The sequence below is a fragment of the Eschrichtius robustus genome, chromosome 17 (assembly GCF_028021215.1).
Source record: "Eschrichtius robustus isolate mEscRob2 chromosome 17, mEscRob2.pri, whole genome shotgun sequence".
NCBI classification, from domain to species: domain Eukaryota; kingdom Metazoa; phylum Chordata; class Mammalia; order Artiodactyla; family Eschrichtiidae; genus Eschrichtius; species Eschrichtius robustus.
Window position 1 is genome coordinate 80,955,081 of NC_090840.1, and position 15,202 is coordinate 80,970,282.

At 39.1% G+C, this 15,202-nt stretch overlaps 1 long non-coding RNA gene across 1 annotated transcript in view; it reads left to right on the plus strand.

Moving 5' to 3' along the window:
• The window catches only part of LOC137751552 (uncharacterized), a 136,935-nt gene that overhangs the window by 22,577 nt on the left and 99,156 nt on the right, over positions 1–15,202 (plus strand). Inside the window, exon 2 of the long non-coding RNA XR_011070840.1 lies at positions 7,663–7,778. This is a non-coding gene — a long non-coding RNA (uncharacterized lncRNA). The remainder of the gene's footprint in view (positions 1–7,662; positions 7,779–15,202) is intronic.

Below are 15,202 nucleotides of genomic sequence, written 5' to 3' on the forward strand. Positions count from 1 at the left end.
TGGCTAATTATGGTCCATGGGCCAAATCTGGCCTGCCATCTATTTTTGTAAATAAAGTTTTATAGGGACTTAGTCATTCCCATCCATTTACATACTGTCTATGATTGCTTTCAATTCGCTACAATGGCAAATTGAGTAGTTGCAACAGATACCATATGGTCTACAGTCCTAAAATATTATTCCCTGGTCCTTTACACAAAATGTTTGCTGACCCCTGCTATAAAAGATGCCAAAAATAATGGCATTCTTCCATGTTCTAGACAGGCATGCGAATAATTGTATATACATGTAAACAGACATTCAGAAGTAAAATTGTAGAGGGGTATGACAAAGATTACGGAAAGATTAATGTCAATTTAAGACATAGGGAAATGTTTGATGAAAGAAATTGTATTTAGCTGGATCTTGAAATGTGTGAAGAGTTGCAGTATGTGTGGAAAGGAGGGGATGTGAACCCAAATTGGAAGACAGGCTCTCTCCAGAGTGATATTTATCAGCAAGTGACCAAGAAACAACAGTGGGTTAGTAGGTAGCGATTTACATTTTGTATGTAATGAGAAACTGGAGAGAAACGAATTCTGATTTTTTTTTTTTTTTGCTGCAGTTCAATGATGTCAGCAGCCTTGTGGTTGTCCTGACTTAGGAAAATCTCATGTTTTGCCTCAGGTGTAGCAAGCCAGGAATAAGAGAGGAAGGAATGACACCAGGAAATACACTGAAAAGGAAAATCGAAGTTTCGGTCTAATTTGGAGTCCTCTTTTTCTTCTAAGAAACAAGAAAGCAATATTGATAATAGCGGTTAATAGATAAAGTCCCCTGACCTGCCATATTCATATTCATATTCATATTCCTGGGCTTTCAGATAAATTTCATGGGGGAACAAAATGTCAAATGGATAAACAAAGAAGAGGAAGAAAAGCTCTGATATTACCAAAACACAAATTTCTGGGTGGTGGTCTGCAAAGTGGAGGATCTGCATTTCTTCCTTAGTAAATTTTGTGTAGTGTTCTCCTTAAATAATCGTTTCTCAACTTTATATTAAATTGGTAAGAACTTGTCAAGAACATACTTAAGTATGATCTGTTGCCTTAATAACGTGATAATGATAATTGAGAAAAAACTCAAAAGAGAAAGAGTTCTTGCTCAATTGAATGAAGCTCAGAGGCTTCCATAACCTTAATGCATTTTGAGGAGAAATTTGACTGTGATTAAGACCGGCTTCAGAGATGGATTTTGGCATATTTTGGCTGAGGGTTAAAAATGCTTTATCTTGTTCAATTTCACTCCCAATTTGTCAAATCTAGGCTGGGTGGAAACTTCTTTACTTAGAGCATACTATTTTCAGTTCATTCCTGTACTTTTTCAGAATTAATTTTGTTTTAAAATTAATTGAGACAACCACGCCTTCAGGCTGCCTCTGCATTGGAGGTCAAGATTTCTAGAAAAGCATTCTCCACAGTTCTGTTCTTCTTATTTGTTTTCCATGAATCTAATAACAAACGCCTATTGAGCATCACCCATGAGCTGGACATTGTTCCCTGTACTGAATACCCAGAGATCGGTAATACAGAATTTCTGTCCGTAAGGAATTGTCTTCTAGTAAATGTGTGCATGTGGAGAAAGGGGAGAAATAAGAGCAAATAAAATTATTCTCTTCTGGGTTACCGATGTCTTACTTTTAATTAAGTATAGTTTAAATATTTGATCATCATCTAATTTGTGATACTAATAAGTGACTGTTGTTACCTACTAGTTCTTTTTTGAACCTCTCTCTTTCCATGTCTGTTTGTCTGTCTGGGGGGAAGGATTACTCCATTTTCTTCTGGATGTCCTCCTGCCTCTCAGGACACTGTTTCTCAGAACCTTCCAAGGTTCTGCTCTTTTGCCTCTGATGTTGGTAATTCTAAATTCTATTTATGTCTCTCTCTTCTCATTAAATTAAGAGAACTTTTTCTTTCGTGTATGTCAATCTACAGTAGAATTATAATTGATCTCAAAGCTCTGTCTCTAGTCAAAATCCTAGCCTCATGTCCACCATGTTTATTAATGTCTCTACTTGGACATTCCTAGGACACTTAAAACTCAGCAAAGTGAACTCATAAATGTCCCTCCTTCTCTCAACTTAACATTCTTAATAAATAGCATTTCAAACTTCCCTTTCCCCCCTCAGTTCCGTACATTCAATCAATAAATCTTAGTGAATTCTACCTCCTGAATAGCCTGCAGCTCTGTCTACTCTGTCCATCCCCCTGCCCCTCCGTGGCCACCACATTGTACTATCACAGTGCCCTCAAATTGTCCTCCCTTCTTCCTGCCTGGCCTCCTCTAATTCATTTCCCTACCACAGCCAGAGATATTTTTAAGGACAATATGGGTCATGTCACATCTTTGATTAGCATACTTAAATGACTTCCAGTTGTCTCAGGAAAAAAATCCAGTCTACATAATTGGACCAGAAGATCTGGCCTCTTTGTACATCTCCTCCTAGTGCCCACATTCTTTCATACCTCAGCAAGGCTGGCATGTACTCAGTGCCTTTAGCAGGACCATTCATCCTCTTGCCTCCTATTGACTTACTCTTTTATCAAAGGTGGAAAGTTGGCAATTGCGGGGTGGAGGCTTATCTGGCCCACATTTGTTCTAAGCTGCTACTTCCTTAGCTATAACTCATTCTGAGAGAGTAACTCGTGATCCTCTTGTTGACATCCACTTCTTGATGTCTTCACTGCCCATCAAAGCAGGGGGGACCATCCATTTAGGTTTCCCAGGGACAGTCCTGTTTACTCCTAGTTTTCTGACATAACAAAGCATCTCCTGTTCTCTTACAAGTGTCTCCATTTTAATAATAAATTTTATGATCATCTTAGTCACAAACTGTAACATTTATTGTGATTGTATTTTTCATTCAGGATTGTGTTTCTTATTAAAACTTAAGCTTCAGGATAGGAGGGATGCTCACTTATTCTCTTTTGTCCTCCAAAACTAGAAAGGTGCAGATATATAGTAGTTACTCATTTATTTATACACAGGACAAGGCCACTCCACTGTATCACCTCCAAGGAAGATCATTCCCATCACAACTATGGGAATGGTACCTCTTATGGTGTAGTTCTCAGCCTGCACAGCTAGGTGCAATTAGCCAGTCTTAAAATTACCATGAAGAACATTCCTGATCTACCCTACCCAGTCAGGTGCTTGGCTGGCCACAGTGTTCCTAGGGCTCCTGTGAACACCCCTATCAGACCATCATCCAGCTTCATTTCTGTTGTATTTAATTATCTGTCTCCCTTCAGATCTTAAGTACCTGCAGGCAAGAACCTTGACTACCTTGCTTGCTCTGTTGTTCTGACTGTTGCCTACCACACTGTGCTTAATAAACATATATTTTTATTAAGAAATTTTTTTAATTTAAAAATTTTTTAAAAATTTTCTAAATAAATTTTAGGTTCACAACATAATTGAGGGGAAGGTACACAGATTTTCCATACAACTCCTGCACCCACACATGTGTAGTCTCTCCTATTATCTATATCCCCCAACAGAGTGGCACATTTTGTTATAACTGATGAACACTAACACGTCACAATCACCCCAAGTCCATAGTTTAATATTAGGGTTCACTCTTGGCATTGTACTTTCTATGTGTTTGGACAAATGAATAATGGCATGTATCAATTAGTATGGTAGTATAAAGAGTGGTTTCAGTACCATAAAAATACTCTGTGTTCTGACTATTCATCCCTCCTGTACCTGCCACAGACTGTCTGCAAAATGATGCCATAGAAAAATAATACTGTGATTGGAAATGACTTGAGTTATCAGCTGGAGAAGTAGGTTTTGCCACTTTGAAGTCATGGGTCCAGTTGAGAATATGATATGAGTTATGGACCCTTTTATTTTAAAGAAAGCATATAAAGACAAAATGTTGTAAATATGTTTGGGATTTGTCATAACTTTCTGGATCCCTTTGCTGGCTCAAGGCCACCATTTTACTCAGAATGAAATCGCTGAATGTCTGGTTACTGTAATATTGTTTTTGACCCTGGCTTCAGTTCTCTGGGTGAGCCACTTTACCCTGTTATTTTTTTTTCCCCTTTTTGAAAAGAATGGACTTACAGAAGATGCAGAGGACTTTGACAAAAAATACTAAGTGATGAATCAACAGTGTAAGCTTTTTGTCCTAGAAATAATGTGTTGCTTTAAACAAGTGTCACATCCAGGATTATTTCTTGCAGAATCTTAAAAGTCATGTCCTTCTTGCGTGGGGCACAGCATGCATGATTGACAGCAAAGACAACCCCGTGGTTAGGTTTCTCTTGAATTGCAAGAAACAGGGCAGTTTCACTCAGACACACCTTTTTCCAAAATACTATCCTGGTTGCAAACCAAGAAAGGTCTTAGACGTTTATTGAATGGGACCCCACCAGAGACTTGTTTCCTCGTGTTTGTGGAACGTTCTGAGCCCTCAGGAAAGATGAGGAATCAGGTAGGCCATCTTTGGGATCAGAGATATCCTTCTCAGTACTATGGTCAGACAGAGTAGCAGCTGGGACCTGGAGATGCTGCAAGCTTCTCCTCAGAAGCAGGGACAGCATGACCGGGAGCCTGGCAGGGGAGGATGAAAATGAATGCAGATCTATCACAAGTCAGCACCAGCACTTGCCTGTCTGTCTTGCCTCTCCCTAAGAGCTCATGTCAGGGATCTGGGCAGGATCCTTTGGAATAAGACAGAGTGACTTAGAATTCTGACTCTACTCATTGTGAGTTATGTGACTTTGCACGTGTTATTTTTCCTCTTTGAGCATCACTTCCCTTTTGTGTAAAAGGAGCATAATAAATTGTAAGGACTTGGAAGATCAGAAATACTGCATTAATAAAGGGAACATAGTAGATGCTCAGTAAACGATAGCTATTTACATTAAATGTATCTCATAATGGAGAATAAATTGAGGTAGAAATCTGTGCATCTGTCTTATTTTGAACCAGCTCAAAAGCCATCTCTCTGAACCATTCCCAAAGCCCCATCTTCTTGCAAGCAGTGAGTCCTTCCCTTCTCTTTGCTTTCATACTACTTTGCACACACTTATATTTATTGAGCAAAACTCTATTAAGTCCTAACAATGTTAGGTCTGAGGCAAAAAAAATAGACCCTGCTCCTGAGTAGCTGGGAGTCAAGAGAAAGAGCTCAATGATTATGTAATTACAGAAGTGCACATTCACACAGCCCATCAAGACCTGCATCATTACCTTTATTTAGAGATGAGGGCCCTGAGGCTCCATATGGTTAAGTAATTTGCCAAAGGACATGCTGGTCATAAACTGGTGGATCACAATCCATGTGCTTTCCACAGTAGTGGTATGTTCTGTCTGCTAAATTCTGATTCATCTGAATCCTCCAAGATGTGTATCTTCTTCCCACACTTTCCTCTCTTTTATTATTTACCATGGTTTATACTTACTGCATACCTTCTATGTTCTAAGCTCTTTTCTAAATGCTATTCATATTGTATCAGTTTTCTATTGCTGCTATCAACAAATTACCACAAAATTAGGGCTTAAAACAATACAGATTTATTATCTTATGCTCTGGAGGTTAGAAATCAAAAATGTGTCTTACTGGTATCAGGAGGGTTGCATTCCTTCTGGACACTCCAGGAGAGAATGCATTCCCTTTTCCATCTTGAAAAGCTGCCTGTGTTCTGTTTCTCATGGCCCCATTGTCCATCTTCAAGGCTATGAGAGTAGCATCTTCCTGGTTCTCTTTTTGATTTCTGCTTTCATCATCACACATCCTTCTCTGACTCTGAAATTACTTCCTCCCTCCTAATGACCCTTGTGACCACATTTGGCACTTGGCACACTCAAATTATGCAGGATACCTTCCTGTCTTAAAATTCTTAACTGAATCACATTTGCGAAGTTCCTTTTGCTACGTAAAGTAACATATGCACTGGTTCCAGAGATTAAGATGTGGACATCTTTTGGGGGAGCCATCATTCTGTTCAACACCCGTGTATTTTACCTCATCTAGTCCTCACACCAGCCCTGTTAGGTAGGTATGTTTGTTTTCTCCATCGCTCATATCAGGGGACTGAGATCTAGAGATATCAGTAAATGTTCTAAGGTCATCAAGACATTAATCTGCAGGAACAAGATCAGCCCGGTTACTCTGATCCTGAAGCCTGGGCTCTTAACCATTACACCTTAATTCTTTGCAGTTAGTGTCCCGTATGCTTGTCTTTTTCACCACACTCCAAGCTTCTTAAGGAGAGGGACTGTGCCTTATGCCGATGCTCTATGGTAAAGATACGTTTCTTAATCAGTGGACAATGTAGGGTAAAAAAAAAAAAGGGAAGCAAAAAGAGGAGGGAAACAATAAAAAATAAACAAAACAAAAACAAACAAAATTCTTTGACTTTAGTTTGTTTCAGAAAAGGGTGATGAGCCAGGAACTTGCCCAGAAATAAGACCAGATGGAAGTCTGTCCAATGACTGCCTCAGCAACTTTCCACATACATTTTGGCTTCACGTGGTCAAATGAGCCAAAGAGACATGGATCGATAATACTTCGAGTCTCAGAAGCAGCCGTAGAGAAACTTTTTAGAAAAATGGTTTGGGCGCTATGCTCACCCAAGGGCGATGCGCAGATAGCTCCTCCATCTGCCTGTAGAAGGAACACGTCGCCCAGCCCATCGCCCTTGAGGGCTGCAGTCTGCAGTCCCCCACACCCAATTTCTCAGTGATCACAGTCTTTCACGTCGTTTATAGGACCTCCCCTCAACAGCACACGCATCCTCCTGTGTTCTTGGATGTGAAAAATCTCCCTTAATAGGTGTTTTTGACACCTTTCCTTTTGCCTGTTCAGTGTCATACGATCAGAAGGTATGCTGCCCATGGGTCCCTGACCTGACCTAGAAGAGTGACTTTCATTTATCTGCTCCATCCCTTTCTTATTTTATCCAAACAAAATCTGACAGGAAACCTCAGTGTGTAAAATATTTAGATTCTTTTGTAGAAATGGGGAAAGGAAGCCTGAAATCTGCTATATTCTCTTTGACTCCTGCTAGAGTGACTACTCTCTCCCTTCAAACATATCTCATCTTGTCTCTTTCCTCGAGAGCCCATCATGAATCTTGCCTTTCCAAGGAGTAGAATTTGAGAACCATCAGCAGGAATCCAACAGCAATCTGATTTAACCACTTTGTTATTGATTTACTTAAGAATTTTTAGCAGCAACAGCTTGGGTGGCTAGTTCTGTAACAAAAGCCAGTACAAGATTCAGACATTCCATATCCTGGCTGTTCCTCTCTGCAATTCCAGCCCCCTCTGATCTCTGCTTGTTCTGAGTGTTTTCCCTGCTCTCAGGCATATACTGCCCTGCATGGTTTCAAGGGCTAAATACAGTTAAGTACATAAGAGGCAATTCCACTGTTTTCAGAATTGGGACCTGGTACACCACATGTGGAAGTTCTACTCTCTCTTCCCTGGCCACTTGCTGCTGTAAACAGCTTCATCAAATTGGTGACTGGCTTCTTTGATGGTTCTTATAGTCAAGAACATGTCACTGAGTGACATGTATGGCTCTGATTCAGTGGAGGTTTAGGGGAAGTCATACTAAATGGCAACCTATGTCTACAGATGAGTTCAACCATGTTCTTTCAGGTTTGAGCAGCTGGGAGAGTGTGAGGCACTTGATTCTTCTCCACCGCTCCAGGCCGCTTACCTGGGTCACACTGAGAAACTCTGGAAGGCTCTGTCTTCTCCAGGATGTTCATCAGGTAGGAGGGCTAAGAGGTTGAAATTTTTTAATTAATTGACTGATTGGTTTGAAATCTTAGATGGAAGGAATGTTGAGAATTATTATGTGATGTTTTCTGCGCTGACAAATTTTGGTCAAATAACACATCGTTGTTGCAGGAATGTTTTGCACTGCAGTGGAGAACAGCTGTCAGCATGGTCTCCGGCCATGAAATACTCAGGAAACAAAGGGGAAGATGGTAAAATGATTTTAATTCAGGCAGTTGCCATCTTACCATATAATAGAGCCTGTGAAGAAATTCCTAAAAATATAACGTAGGTTGGTTTTCAGTGTTTTGTTTCATTCTACATACACTGGTCTGCTAGACAATAGGCATTATAGAGATCAAAAGTTGGAAAAAAAAATCCTTAAAAAGATTACAGTTTCATAAAGGAGATAAGGTATAAACCCAAGTAATGGAAATCTAATAAAATGTAGAGTCACCATTTAGGGAATCATTTTAGGGAAACATAGAAGCCAAATCTCACTATAGTTGAATGCTTTGTCCAAGATATTACAGATCATCTGTGCATTAATGGTGTTGTCAGAGGCTAAATTTCAACTCTCAAAGGTACGTTTTTTCTGTTATTCAACTACGGTATATTAGCCGGAGAGCTTTTGGTGGCAAGTATCAGAGAGTCAAGTTGAGCAAATGGAACATGAAATGGGCAAAAATATTAGCTTGTGCAAATGAAACAGAAGTCATAAATAGCTTCGGGTATGGCTTAATCCACGTGTTCAAAGGATGGAATTCGGAGATTTTATCTTCATTTTTAGGCAAGATCTTTCCAAATCAGTGGCCAATGAGGCTACAGGAGTTTCTAGGAATAATATCCTTCTTACGATAGAAATTCAGAGGAGCAGAAAAAGAGTGGTTTATTTTCATGGTGTCATCAAAATTTCTAGGAATGCTTGTGATTGGCCCGGCTAAGGCTATGCGGCCAGAAAAAATTCATATTCTGACTAATTTAGACTATGTGTCCACCCCTATGATGGGGTTGAGGAGCCAGTCAATTGAAAGTCTTAGAGGGGGTGGGGAAGAATTGGTGCAATTCCCTGAAGAAAAAAGACCTGAGAAGACTATTACAAGCCCCTGCTTTTAAAAACAAACAAAGAAACAAACATCAACAACAACGAAACAAGAAGTACCTTGCAGGTAAATGTTCGCCTGAAAGGAACGTGAGGCCATTTACATCAACTCTCTTACTTACTAGAAGAAGCTGCTGATGACCAGAGAGGTAAATGGGCTTGTGCAAGCTCTCAGCTCTGGCTAGTGGCTGAATATACACCACAGTTTAGGTCTTCAGAATTGTTTCATTACACCTTGCCATTTCTCTAGGCATAATTGTCATTATTTGTCGAAGGGATATCATGGGCTATCTGAAGCTTAAGGAACTCTCATGTTTTTGCTTCCTTAATATACTTATGTGCTTGCACACAACAGATGTCCAAGCTGAAAGGAGAATAAAATTGCACAATTCCTCTTCAAATTAAGCCATTTCATATTTTTATCATAAAATAGCCTCATTTCTGCCACTGCTGGGGACTGAAACCAAATTATGTGTGTGCATGTGTCTTTAGTCACTGGAATCACAAAAGAAAATGATCTACTGACCTTTGAGAAATTCTTCCAGTGAGGAGCAATTATCTTTCTTGTTTGTTTAATTTTGCTTTAGAGAAAGTGATGGCTCTTACGAACTATTAGAACCAGTGGGAAGTTTCTCATCCTGGAGTGAGACTGTGGGCATGAATTCATTTCACACCTGCATTTATCAGGACCACCCTTTGCATGTATTCTCTGGTTATCCTCCCCTGCTGGTCAGAAGGGCTATCTTCTCTCCATACATTGCTTCTCAGTGTACTGTTTCTGCCTGTGATTGGCAACACTCAAACCCCAGTGCTTCAGACCCTAACCCTGATAGTAATAACATCTCACACATGTGTTGGTTGCATTGAGCACTTGACGTATATTAGCTCATTTAATCTTCCCAGAAATCATATGAAGTAGGCTCTATTATTATGTCCTGTGTTATAGATGTGAAAATTGAAACACATATAATTGAATAACTTGTCCAAAATCACACAGCTAGTAAGGGACAGAGCTAAGATTTAAACCCAGGCAGCAATGTTAGTGTCTATACCTCTGATGGCTATGATATACTGTTTTAAATGGCTATAAAGATTGCATCTAAGAAATGTAGTTGGGAGCAAGAATCTGTTGCATTTAGACAGCATTTCCCGTTGAACAAAGTTTTCATTACCTATTGCCTGTCTGGGAAGAGATTACTTGGAGAAGGAGAACAGTAAAGTGGTTTAATATCCTGACTCTACATGGATGAACCTAGAGGTTATCATACTAAGTGAAGAAAGTCAGAAAGAGAAAGACAAATACCATATGATATCACTTGAATGTGGAATCTAAAATATGACACAAATGAACTTGTCTATGAAACAGAAACAGACTCACAGACATAGAGAACAGGCTTGTGGTTGCCAAAGGGGAGGGGGAGTGGAGGAGGGATGGACTGAGAGTTTGAGATGAGCAGATGCAAACTATTACATATAGAATGGATAGGGACTTCCCTGGTGGTCCAGTGGTTAAGACTCCGTGCTTCTACTGCAGGGGCATGGGTTTGGTCCCTGGTTGTGGAACTAAGATCCCACGTTCCACGCAGCGTGGCCAAAAAAAAAAAAAAAAAAAAAAAAAATAGAATGGATAAACAACAAGGTCCTACTGTGTAGCACAAGGAACTATAATCAATATCCTGTGATAAACCACAATGGAAAAGAATATGAAAAAGAGTGTGTACATATGTATAACTGAATCACTTTGCTGTACAGCAGAAATTAACACATTATAAATCAACTATTCTTCAATAAAATAAATTTTTAAAAATTTGTAAAAAATAAAACATTAAAAAAAAAAAAAAAAAAGAACCCTGACTCTAGAGTCAGACATATCTGTGTTAGAATCCCACTCTTGCAATTTCTCAGAGAGGTCTGGAGCATGTGAGCCTCCACTTATGAAAAATGCAAATATCCTAATTATAATAATATTTCTAGTATATATGTCCCTCTTTAGATTGTCTGAATGCAGTTTTCCTTCCCCTGTGGTAAAATTTCTCATTGGGTAGCATATTGTTGGGAAATAAACTTCTACCCCCTAATTCCCTAGCAATCACAGTCTGGACGAAGTCTAGAGGTAGCCAATTCAGTTATGGTGCTATATCTGATACTTATTACAACATTGCAAGATAGATATTAATGCCCCCATTGTACTGATGAGTAAAATAAAGCCTAGAGAATCTAAGTGATACAAGTATTCGAAGCTTAGACTTTGCTAAGTGGAATTATAGGACTCATATCCATATCTGCCTGCCTCCAGTGGCTGGGCTTTTTATCATTTCATGTTTCCTTAGTTGCCTTATTGCAGTTACATGTGGGACATTTACGTTATTAACTTACTTTCAACTCTGAGCCTAAAGTGGAGGAGGCATCCCTAGAAAGGGTTAGATGCCTGATCCCAATTCATGTTATAGATATCTATTTAGAATAAATATTGCAACTAATGTAATTATAATTTTTGTAATTGTGGTGATATTGTAATTACTTGTTTACATATCTTTACTACCACTAAAATGTAAATTTTTTAGGGCCATGGCTGTTTGTTATTAATTTCCTTATCACCAGCAAACAACAAAATGCACAGCCTGGAATACATATTTATTGAATTCACTAATCATTACTCATCCTATCTAACAAAAAATATTATTTTAAAGAGGGAAAGCACCTTTAAACTGAGGTAAAGTACCAGATAGCCAGATGTTATCAGAAGTATAAAGACAAGTTGCTCGAACTTGTTCATCTTGCATAACTGAGACAATCCCCATGTGTTGTCACAAGGATCAGACACAGCATCTTAAGGCACTTAATAAAGTGGCACAAACTGGATATTCAGTAAAGACTGACATCAAAAAGTATCAAGAACCATATATCTGGCTTGTTAGAGAGATGGAAGTTCAGAAAATTGATCTATGTCATCTCATTTTTTTCATGTTTCTTTTTAACTTGTGGATCTTAAAGATTGATGTAAAGGGTATCACTGCCTCATACTAGGCAATTCAACATAAACAAAACATTTTTAGACTTAGAATTTAAGGTGCCTCATTAACAACAGGCATTTGCTTCCCCTTTTAGGACCCCTATAAAATTGTAGTAAAACTCAATTTTAAAAAAGTAGTATCTCATAAGGCCCAAGGTAATATGGGAGGAGATAGTAACACACAAGTAATTGCAGCAAATTTCAAAAAGGTAAAGTTAGAGAGGAAGTTATAACATAGAGCCTTCATAGGGGTATTCTCTTAAAATACGAAGCAGCTCCCCTGAGAGCACTCCAGAGGAAAACCAAATACCCTGGAATATGAGGTGGTTTTGAAGCATGTGGTTGAAAAGTGGAGTGGGGAGTAGCGGTTATCAGTTGTGATTCTCTATACAGATTGCTTAAACCCCCAGTTTCCCAGACCTACTCTTCACAGCCAGCACACAGCTTAGCAGTTTCACCTGCATCCTCAAGAATGACATTGGAGATACTTTTCTTGAAAAGTTGAAATGATCCAGTGAAAATACCCTAAGATGCTGATATTTGGAGATTCGCAAAGAAAGAGGCTCTAGCAGTCTGACCAACTTTAATTTAAGCCACAAGGAGAAAAGACCTGCCCTGTCTTGTAGTGTCCCAGGATCAAGTGTTCCATCCTTACCAGAGTCCAGTAACACACCAAGCACTGTTTCTAAAAGGGCGTAACATGTTCTTGTTGTTGATGGAATGGGCTTCCTTCAGAGTCCCAGGGACCTGCACTGGGATTTGTCCCCTGAGGTTTGCCATAAACTCCATACTACATCTCTTCTCACTGCTGACAGCTTCACCACCAGGGTCAACCACATTCTGTTCATTAGAAGAGAGTCTCTAAGTCTCAATTTCATCAGGATCAGTAAAGACAACATACAGATACTCAGCTGTGTACTGCTAAGTGTTCTGTGTGTGTCAGAATTAAATATGCCTGTCGGAACAACTCCAGGGGAGGGAAGTAGGCTTCACCTTTTGCAGGTAGGATTGTTAAAGAACCGTGGACACAGCTTAAAACCATCACACACACTAGAGTGTAAAACCTAAAGTGATGCTTCAGATATCTGGACTTGTGGTCTAGGTATCTCTACCACAAAGAAGAGTATCACCAGGAGATACTGTGTGGATTTACCTTGGTTTTAGTGTGCTGTGAAAAACAAATAATAGAATCAATTGAAAAGTGCCTGTCAAGGGTTCAAAGAAAACCTTTCATTTACCCTAATGGCTTGTATACCAGAAAGAAATCTGTCGCTGTTCTCTCTGTAACGTTGTGCTTACAGGTCCTAGATTTACTACTCCAGATTCTGTCAGTGGAATTGAAGGGAAACTAAAATAATATGAAGAGAAATATAAACTCTTAAACCTTAAGTGTCCTTCAGTAACTGATGTACTATCTTAAGCAAGTTATCTTAAAGTGTATACCAAAGATAGTAATATGTATAAAAATGGATTGAAAAGTCTCATTTTAAATTGTTCAATACAAAACTCTAGCAAAAATATTTTAAAATTTAGTTTTTAAGTGAAAGACTTCTCAGAGGTTTTAATATTTTAACTATACTTTGAATTTTCATGAACACAATATAGATTCCAGATTTTACAAATGTATTTGACTCTGGAACATTATTTTTGTAGAAAACTTATTTTAAAAGTTTGAGGAATTCTGGTTTGAGTATGAGACTACCCTGAATTTGAAAACAGTTTACAAGCTGGCGTATCAGTCTTACTTTGCATGAATGCCTTTTCGCTGGCTTGCCCTGTGCAGATACTGATGGCTCTCACAACAGTGGTTGTTGAACTCTACTTTTCAGTATTCCAAATATGGGCTGATCTCTGGAGATATTTTAGTGTGCAACCATAACTGATACTTTTTAAATAAATGGCTCATGAATTTAAGTTTTTCAAGATACCCCATGATCTGGTTGTAAAATAGCCTAACTTTCAGATAATTCAGAGTTCTATAACTGAGCAAGACAGAATAAAAGAAGTAGAAAGAAAACTGGAATTGGAGTTAGAAGACAAAAGTTAGAGACCCATCTCTGCTCTTATTAGTTTATGATTGTTTCACTTAACTTTCTTAGTCTAATTTTTCTTTTCTGGAAAAGAGGCTCATTAATCTCCACTCTGCCTATTTCATCAGAATCAAGGGAGATAATGCACAAAAACTGTGAACTGTCACGTGTTCGGTATGTGTCCAAAGTTAACAGATGCCTATTGGGACTATGTATTGAACAGTTCTTTCCCCTTAGGCAGCATCATTAATAGAATAAGATGTGAAACACAGCTCATAAGTGGATACAGAACCTCACTTCCCAAGTGGACCAGACACCCGTGGTGAACAATTTCTTTAGCAATGTCTCTGGCTTAAAGTATTGAAAGATGTGTTGGTGGATATTGTGGAATAAGCCAAGAATTAAATTCCTTCCACTGGGGCTGAAGGCAAGACAGAATTTGATATCGGTCCCCCTTTTGTTTGGATCAAGGGATAATGGGTATCTCTATAGAGAACAGTGAAGAAATCACATAACATTCAATAACTGCCAATTCTGTCCAGACGCCTCTCTTTCAGAAACGTCAGCTAGGAAGACGGTATATTCTGATTTTTTTTTCAGAAGACATCTGAAGCAGGGCTTAGATTTCTGGGAGAAAAAATATCTGGCAAGATATAGATATAGGGGACTTCCCTGGTGGCGCAGTGGTTACGAATCTGCCTGCCAGTGCAGGGGACATGGGTTCAATCCCTGGTCCGGGAAGATCCCACATGCCGATGAGCAACTAAGCCTGTGTGCCACAACTACTGACCCTGCACTCTAGAGCGAGCCACAACTCCTGAGCCCATGCACTGCAACGACTGAAGCCTGCGCGCTCTAGGGCCCGCGTGCCACGACTGCTGAGCTCGTGTGCTGCAACTACTGAAGCCCACGCACCTAGAGCCCGTGTTCCTTAACAAGAGGAGCCACCGCAATGAGAAGCCCGCGCACTGCAATGAAGAGTAGCCCCCACTCGCTGCAACTAGAGAAAGCCCGCGTGCAGCAACAGAGACCCAACGCAGCCAAAATAAATAAATAAATAAAAAATTAAAACCTTTCTTTGGTTTAATAAAAGAAAATTATAAAAAAACGATATAGGTATAGGTAGAGATGTAGATATAGAAAAAAATCTGACATAAATGAAGAAATTAAGGATTCCCATCAGGTAAAAAATATATGTACTGTATATGTAATAATATGATCTAGACGTACAGAAACCTAAGTTTGAATCTCAAATCTACCACTCATAAGCAC